The 7,500-nt window shown below is 41.9% G+C and overlaps 1 protein-coding gene across 5 annotated transcripts in view; it reads left to right on the top strand.

Annotated features, from left to right (window-relative positions):
* The window catches only part of LOC125034516 (homeobox protein PKNOX2-like), a 368,078-nt gene that overhangs the window by 47,845 nt on the left and 312,733 nt on the right, over nucleotides 1-7,500 (top strand). The gene's annotated exons all lie outside the window — the stretch shown is intronic.

Genomic DNA, 7,500 nt, shown 5'->3' on the forward strand with positions numbered 1-7,500 from the left:
GAAAACATATGCGCCATCCTTCCGCAACAATGTCATATAGATCAATGTTTATTCAAATTGATTTTGAAAGTACATTTAATAATCATAACCGCACCTATAATTTTTGTTACCACTTTATAACGCTTTGACATTATTATAGTTATTGTTACATTGTAACTGTAATTGTTATTGAGACTGACATTTCCTATTGTTATTAATTATTATGCCTGGAACCATTATTTTTGTGGACTTGGTAATATAGTAGCAGCAGCAGTGGCCATTGTAGTAGTAATAGTTGTAGTAGTAGGAGTAGTAGTAGTAGTAGTAGTAGTAGTAATAGGAGCAGTAGTAACAGTAGTAGCAGGAGTAGTAGTGACAGTAGTAGTATTAGTAACAGTGCTAGCAGCAGTAGCAACAGTAGTAGTAGTAGCAGCAGTAGTAGTAGTAGAATATATACGCATCATTTATGACAGAAATTAGTAGCCATAATATTTAATAACTGTAGAAAATAATATGAATTAAATTGATAAATAATATATTATCGGAATGTGTCTTATCAGAGTAGATAAATCCATAAGATGCATTACGCAATCAACTTCATCGAATCGAATGCGCGCTCAACGTGGCCCAAGCTTAAGGCCTGACATATATAGCTGCTTGAAGGAAATATTTGCTTTCGTGTCAAGCAGGTCCTTGCCACCCGGTTATCGGGTATATTCGATTTGGCATAAGCGCTTTTACAACTTCGCTCGGTATATTTCAACGAATGTTTTTTTTCTCTTTTCATAGCTAATTTTCTATTGATTTCATTTGTGTGTTCTATGTATTTATTATTTTAAATTAAGGCTTTTCTTTATTTCCGGGTAAGTTTGAGCGCAGGAAGAATTCTAGTGAGTCGCGCAGTAGACGAACGGGGCGATTTTGTGGAGTGCGTTTGACCTCATCCGTTTGACCTCATGTTGTTGCATGCACAGCCGCTGTTCTTTTATGTAAATGCAATTAAAATCTCAGTCTGGTGGAGGGAACGGAGGAGTGGGCGTGGAGGTAAGAGGGAAGGGAAGTGATAAGGCAGAGGGAGGAGAACAGTAGATTACTCCGGGTAGATCTTGGCAGTAGATTTGAAAAGAGTTTCAAGGCACATTAACTCAGTGCGGAAGATGTAGAATTAAAGCGATGCGAGTACGCAAGAAGTGTCGTCTAATGTGTCTTTATACGTTACCTTACGACCGTGGCGATCCCGGTTAGTCCAAGCGCGGGGGTAAATGACGCGGAAAGATGGTGAGGATGATGGTGATGATAGTGGCGCTGTCGGTGTGGATCTAGGGGTCGGAAGGGACGTTTTTTCGTTGGATGGTGATGCGCAGAGGGTGTTGAGGCGGTAAGCGTGGTGATGGTGAAGGCACGATGGTAAGAGGTATTTTAATATGATTCGAGATGATTCTTTTGCTGGTGTTTTGGAAGATCCTTATTCGGTGATGCTAGTAATAAGTATAATTAAAATACAGAGCGTGAATATAATATAGTAGATGGAAATTATGATAATTACCAGAAGAGGGATTACATTTTTTTTATAATGTTCATCAAGAATAGTGGGTTACACACTAAATCTGCAAAAAAATATCATCACTGTTACATTCACAATATTCAATAGTGTCCTTTGGAATTGATAATATCATATAGCTTTATCTTCATAATTTTCATAATTATGCATTTTAGGTGACCGTTAACCTTACCATGAAGGTTTATGAATGACAAGAATAAACATGAGAAATGAATGTGAGTGTAGGGTGAATGATGTGGATGAATGCTTAAGCCTTAAGAAGATCTTTCTCATGCAGCGTAAGAAGCGCGGCGTGAATAAGGGTGAGAAGGAAGGAGGGTGAAAGGGGAAGGGGCAGTAGGGGAGAGGGAAATGCGAAGGGAGAAAGAAGAGATAGACAGGCCTAAATAGGGAAGAGTAAGAAGGGTTAGAGGGGAAGGGGCAATAGGGGTCAGGGGTCAACAGGAAGGGGTACGAGGAGAGGAAGAGGAAAGGAAAAGGAAGAGGAGTGAGAAGTAATAGGGAGTAGGAAGTAAGGGTTAGAGAGTAGGGGGAGGGAAGAGGGGAAAAGGAGAGATAGAAAAATGGTGAAAGGAGGGAGAAGGGGGAGGGGGGAAGGAGGAGGGGCTAGAAGTCAAGAGCCTCGACGAAACTTGGCTGAAGACATGATGCTTGAAGACACAGCTTTGCGTCTCGTTTTGAACGCGGCGAAATGTTTTCTTGAAATGTTGAAGCAACGAACTTTCGGGTGTTTTTTTTTTTCTCTCTCTCTCTCTCTCTCTCTTTTTACGTTCATTACTTTACCGATAGATTTGTTGTTTTGAAGGCAAGGGTGCTGGTCTATATATTTAGTTAATTCTCTAAAAAATTGACCTTTTTACGTACCTCAGGGAAGGGCGAAGTGTAAAACTGGTATTTAATACGTATAAACAGAAGACCTCATGTGCTGGACGTCATTAAATAATGTGTTTTATCGGAGGTACATCCTGTAAGCAACGTCTTAGCTTGAGCTTCGGATCAGATTATACAATTTTCTTTCACAGATTGGCTTTAGTCCGCATTACTTTATTACACATTGATTGAGCTAGAATGATTGTACTTAGAAGCAATATAGACAGTTTTTTATTTTTTATTTTTTTTTTTTTTTATTCGATTTAAGGCTTAATACACCCCTACAGGAGGGCTTCGGGGAGGGATTATGATTAGGGATATTTGCTGTATCGATCAACTCCGTAATTTGACAGTCTACTCCGTGCACTCCGTCTTCTCTGTTAAAGTGTATACACGGTTGTTGATCGCGCCGTGGCTATTAGCCGGAGCTGCGATGTGCGCCACATCTTGGTACGTTTTGGAGACGACTTGTCATACCTGAAGATGGCCAAATTATTGATGACGTTCAACTTATTTGATGATATTTTAATTCGCAAGTGCTTATTGGGTCGGATCGCGAAGGATTTCCAATGGTCACTTTTCGGGGAATTATTAGCCGGTCGCAAGGGCAAAAACCGAGCACAAAAATCCTCGACTTTTGCTGACTAGTGGAGCGTGAGAGAGGCCAGCACTCGGCTCCCTACTTAACCCACTTGTTACACAAATCATCGCCAAGGTTATCTCGTTGCTCTCCCAAAACCCAAATTCAGAAATGGCCCTGAAGCTGTGGCCGACGACCCGCCCGCGTTGTCAAGGTGCTGCTTCGGTACGCCAGGCTCGGTGGCGTAGAGGCCGAGGTCTGGCGCTGGTGCCGGTGCGCTAGAGCATGGCTTTGCACCGCGTAGTGTGGCAGAGCATATGAGGAAGTGGTATCGCCATCGGAGCGAAGCAAGGGGGCGTCGCTGAGGGATTTCGGGCCGTAAGTTATGCCTTGTGAGACGGAAGTAGACGACGGGGCTTCAGAGCGGGCGATCCGAAGTGCGAGCCAAAGAGGGTCCGACGTGGGAGGGAATCCGCCCAAGGAACAAAGGAGGGCCTCAAGCGAATGCAAGGGGATGAGTGCCAGTGTGAAGATGACATTTCTTTGCGTCTCTGTGATGGCCTTATGGATATTAAAGGCACAGACGGCGAATCGACGATGGCTTTAGTATGACAACAAAAGCGATTTGTTTGTGCTCAGTCTTTCGTGTTTTATGAAGAGTTTTTATTTGTTATTTTGCCAAGTGATGAATATTTTTTTATTCCTGCCATGCACCTGCAGCACCTATATACCGAATGCTGACTCTAGATTCATGAGATTTCTTTTAGAGCGCCTGTCGTATTCACAGCGGATAAATTGCAGATTTATTTCTTCTTTGAGTGTTTAGAAGTACGAGCGTTTATATTTAATGTAGCACCACCCGGTGAATAAGTGTAGCCGGTAATTTATATAATGACGGAGGGATTTTATCGCAGGTCCAACAAATGAATATTGTATACGTGTTTTATTGACATCAGCGGGGGGTTTGCCAATCAACTGAAAACTGAGAGCGACCTTCCTTCCGTGCTTTTGAGAAATTACAGCTTTTGGATACATTCTGCGAGCAACAATTTCGTTTTGAAAATCTGGAAGAAATCCGCGAATCAGAGAAATCTACGAGGCAATCATTTCACTCAGGAGTATCTTAATAACCAGCTTTGTTGTAATTTACTCGAGAATGAGGACTGATTGTCATGAAATGGGTAGAATAGAATTTACTTGTGGGAATATTAAACCTGATTCCGTGCTTGTTACCTGTTGACCAAGACACGTTTTGTGAGGGCAATTATTTTGGTTTATTTGTTGGTCCGAATTTGGTGGGCGTGACTTATTTTGCATGCAAGATATTATAAAATGTTATTGTATTTATTTTTCTCAAAAGGAGATCCAGTGGGGGATTAACTTATTTTTAGATGTCCCTTTTGCACGGTCTGTTTCAGGCGAACGGCTGCAACAACAACAATACAAAGACACGCAAACATTACTGCAATAGAACCGTCCTAAAGGAACTTGGTGACACACGGTGGCAGTAACTCTTGATGGGCTTTGTAGTATTCAATCTTATGATTCGTATTGTTATAAAAATATATTGTTTCTGGCGTTATTGTTGGGAACCAATAAGAGGGATGGATTGTTAATCAATTTTCCAAAAAACGTCACATCCATCATATTTTATGGCTGATTGAAGCAAGTTGTAAATATACAACAAACGTAGCTGAGGTTGTCGAGGGCGCAATTCCTCGCTGGAAACTGCTGGATATTTCCTCTGGATTATTTATCTGAAGGAAGCCACGCTGTCGTGCGACCTTTTTTATTTGTTGTGATGTGCAATGATGTGAATTATTTAGTAGATTTTTTCCATGGTAACATTTTAAATAGGTGATCTATTTTAACAGGTGGCCTTTCATTGCGTGTATATCATTTATTTGAATGCGCCAGGGTGACTGAGAGACTTGAACGGGAGCAAGAGTCTGTCATGACCCTATGATAGCAAGGCAGGTAGTCCGAAGACACTTCGATCCAGGCATTATAGTTCGATATCGGATCATACCACCGACCTAGTCGTTAGGTTGAGCAAGGTGGTTATGAGATCCCCTGACCCAGTTATTATTGAAAAGTAAGCAGTCATGAAGGTAGCTCGAATCAGAGAATCATGGAGGAGCAAAGTAGAAGCTTCCCTCGGCGGTCGCCATAATTGGACCCTCTGAGACGCCCAGGCAAGTCGGCAGGACGGCCAGGTGGCTCGGCTAATCGGAGGGGGATCGCGGCGCTCTAAAGATACGCGCGGGAGACGTTCTGCGCGATGGTGGCGCGAGATCTGTTCGTCGGCAGAAAATGCGGCCGTGATGTCGCCAAGACTAATGGTCATTTTACGCTTTGATCTCTGAGGTTCATAAGATTACAGCACGGCGGCAGTGATAACGCGGGATAAAAAAGATAATGCAAGATGACTTTGCATTTTGTTTATTCGCTGCTTTACATAAGATTGTACAATAATAGAATTTGTTTTTCTTTGCAGGTGAGTTTTAAAGCCTTGACGTCCAAGACAGATTCTGCAGTAAGTTTCTCCACTGACGACGAACTGGTGCGTATGAATTCTCAGCTTGCTTCATCTCTGAATGATAGGGACAATTGCATACACATACGTCATTTAGACGCACATGCCACCCAGGAGACATTATCCACGTAAGACAACCTACACCTCACGGCCACATGCCATCCGAGTGTCCATTAGACATTGGTCTGGTCCTGCCATGCCCCGCCCCCTTCCAGCCGGCTGCACGAGCCGTCCGTGACGTGATGCGGTGCATGTGACGCATCCCTGCATGTCTTGCATTACGATACATCATGCAACGGTATGCCTCGATGGCAACTCTGATGTACTGCCTCATTTTGGATATATTTCACTCGTCACTTGTTCGCATACTATTTTATTGACATACGTACTATCGTGTTGCAGTTTTTTGGTGATTGCATAGGCGCGAAGTTGCTTTTGTTGCTACAAAACCAGATTCAAAACTTGTACTAGAAATCATGAAACTAAACCTTATGATTTTCAAAAATTTAAAACTGAGGCTGATATTGATACAATAGATAACACTGTCTAACATTAGACGACAAACAAGGATGCTTAACTGATATTATATATTAACATTACATTGAATAGGTGATAACATACATTTCTACATTTTTTGAATTGCAAGACTACCGAATAAGTTTTCTTGAAAGAACTTTCAAAACATGAAATGCACTGTAGCGATTTATGATATGTAGAACGTTCCTTTTGCAAATATAATCTAATCATATTTTATCGAAAAACTTTGATCAGATGTTTTCATGGGTATATCAGAAAGCCATTTATTTAATTACCGGCATTATTAATGACTATTTCTTTTAGATGATAAACGTCCGAGACCTCGTTCTTAAATAGACGATAAAAATGAAATACAGTACAGATATCTAAGGAAGTTCATTTCCAGAAGTACCAGTTGTCTCTGCCTTCCCTGTCTCTCGCCTCCTCTCGGCTCCGCACACCACGTAGTAGCCACGCGCACGGTTACATAAAATTTACTTAACTCCACATTCGAGTAAACGGTTTCTGATTTTCTTATTACGTTTTGTCTGATAACACGTGATTTATTCGCCATAATCCGCTGTTGTGGCGAGAGGTTCTTGGTACATAAACGAACTTTAGATGTAAATGTACCTATTTGGCGTGGCGATTGCCCTACCGCGAGGACCATGATTCAGGCCGTGATAACACTGATTTGTCGGAAGTGTCCGTCATAACGTCACCGGGGAAAAAATCTCGCAAAAAATGAAAGACAGACGATATTGATGCGTTTTTAAAGTGTCGATTCTCATCATTAGATCGTATTGAGGTAAATGATAACCGGAGAGTGTGTTGGTACAAAAAGCCAAGGAAGTATGATACATGGTGCATTTAGGGTTATGAAGGAAGAACAAATTAGGGATTAGTGGCCATTACTCAATTATATTTTGAAGTGGTGCTGAATTTCCTAATTGACGCTCGAGTGATGCCAGGACCCGACCCGAGCCTGCGTCCGGCTTTTTGTCTGGGGGGTATATACATGAAAAATATGGCTCGCCAATTACTGATCACTGAATTATTTATTGGGAGTCGTAACTCTAACGTGAATAGCCAATAAGTACCTCTCACTCTCCTTCACTCTTGTGTTTTATGTTTGCCTGTCCCGTCCTCCTCCCCCTCCCCCTGCCTCTTCACCCCGTCTGTCCGTCTGTTTCTCGCTCTCATCCCGCTGCACTTGTTCGTCTCTTTATTTTTTGTATATTGTTCTTACTTAGTGTCCTTATTCTTATTTTTATTGTATTTTACTTATTTTTTACTTCCTTTTCATTTTCTTTATTGCATTCGCAATATTTCTCAGTCAGTCCCCCCCCCCCCCTCTCTCTCTCTCTCTCTCTCTCTCTCTCTCTCTCTCTCTCTCTCTCTCTCTCTCTCTCTCTCTCTCTCTCTCTCTCTCTCTCTCATCCTGTCTCTCTTCCTCCT

Source organism: Penaeus chinensis, chromosome 18, assembly GCF_019202785.1.
Source record: "Penaeus chinensis breed Huanghai No. 1 chromosome 18, ASM1920278v2, whole genome shotgun sequence".
NCBI classification, from domain to species: Eukaryota; Metazoa; Arthropoda; class Malacostraca; order Decapoda; family Penaeidae; genus Penaeus; species Penaeus chinensis.